This window comes from Nicotiana sylvestris, chromosome 4 (genome assembly GCF_000393655.2).
Source record: "Nicotiana sylvestris chromosome 4, ASM39365v2, whole genome shotgun sequence".
In the NCBI taxonomy this organism is placed as follows: Eukaryota; Viridiplantae; Streptophyta; class Magnoliopsida; order Solanales; family Solanaceae; genus Nicotiana; species Nicotiana sylvestris.
Window position 1 is genome coordinate 19,161,114 of NC_091060.1, and position 1,772 is coordinate 19,162,885.

Here is a 1,772-nt window from a genome sequence, read left to right on the forward strand (position 1 = left end):
CCTGTGTTCTTATGTTTGCCTTATTTTGCATGTCCTTCTATTGTGCTCCATTCTTTCTTCTACTGGTTTCTATATCATACTTTCACATGTTTATCTTATGTGTTCGTTTACCCCTATGTTCCTTTACCGTATTTTCTTCTAAGCTTTTAGGTCTTTATTTGTCTTCATCTCGATTTGTTTGAGTTCTTTGTTAAACATGTTTCCTCTACTATTCTCTTAAGTGCTATACTATCTCGTTTCTCTTCTGAAACTTGTCTAAGTTCCAAGGTAAAACATGTTCTTTATGCTTTAAATCAGTTCTTCATTCTATTTGCCTTGAACCTACTATTTTATCTGTTTGTTTTCACATGAATCCCTGAAAGAGACCTCTGAGCCTGTTTCAGTTATTTTTCTTCTCTTCTCTGTATCTGACTCGAGTTGAAAACCCTGGGATTTGGGTTTTTTTTGGTGAGTTTGATCTTGTGTTTTGGACTAGGGTTCTATTTGGGACCCTGGACACTCTCAAACTCATTTTGAGTCTATGTACTGGATTTGAGCCTCTTTGTTATGACCCGAAACTGTTCTATACTAGGCTTTTTCGCATGATAGTTCTTTCTTGTTCGATATATATTATGCTTTATATAGGAGGAATTTTGCCTTCAAAAGGTTTTGTCAACTTGTGATTGATTCAGAATTCCTCTTAATAAGGTTTGATTGATTGTTACTGAATTTCCTTAAGTAAAACCCTTTCCTCATTTTTCCTGACTTGGTTCATTCGAACAAAGCCTATAATTTTGATTTCACTGGCTGTTGAGTGATCTCCTTTCCTTATTTGCACAAACCATGTACCACTGGACTTTTGCCTTAAATCACTTCTATGTATTTACCCTTCTTGTGTTACTTTGACAAAGATTTTGATCAAACTCTTTCTTTAATTATCTTGCCCATTTGAAATCAGAATCCTTTAATTGAAGGGAGACCTTATGTGATTGATTTCGAAACTATTTTCTTACCTTTTCTTACTTGCTTTCTGCACTATAAAGGGCACGACCCTTCTGCACTTTTACACACTTCTAATTCAATACTCTTTAAGACCTTGAGTTCAATACTCTGACAACACTTGTTGAACACTTTCAATTTCAATACTCCTACATTCTCAATTCAACACTCTACTCTCTTCTGAAATCTTCTAGCTGTGTTTGCAATTTGGCTTTACTACTGCTCTTCTCTTCTTATTTCCCTGAAACTGGTATGTTCTAGTTTAACTTTCAGCTTCATTCCTATGTGTTTGCTTTACAGTTTCAACAATCATGTCTACTTTGCTTTTTATGTTCTGTATTGAATATGCTGTCCCTTTGCATCTGTTGTTGTGTGAATTCCCCATACCCTTATTCCCTTCTATGTGTTTGAGTTAAAGTTCAAAGCATGGCAGCATCCAAATTGTTTCTCATGTCTGGACTTGATCCTTTAATGGATCCTAACTCCCAAACAATGTGGCTAATAGGCTGGTTGGGGTGTGCCAACACTTCCAATTGCTGGGTATGACCACCATCTTGTCTTGGCTTCCCCCAAAATCCCCTCTATACACTTGCACTCTCTCTTAGATTCTAAGTTCTGCCCCCTCCTATGAGCCTTGCTTTGGGACCTTGAGCTCCCTCTGAACTTGGACATTTGAGGGCTGGCCCTTCCATACTGCACTATAATCCAATCCTGCAATATATTTGGGTGTAAGCACTCTCGGAGTCAACTTGAGACACATAGGGAACTTTGACACATCCCGAATAGGAGAAAGG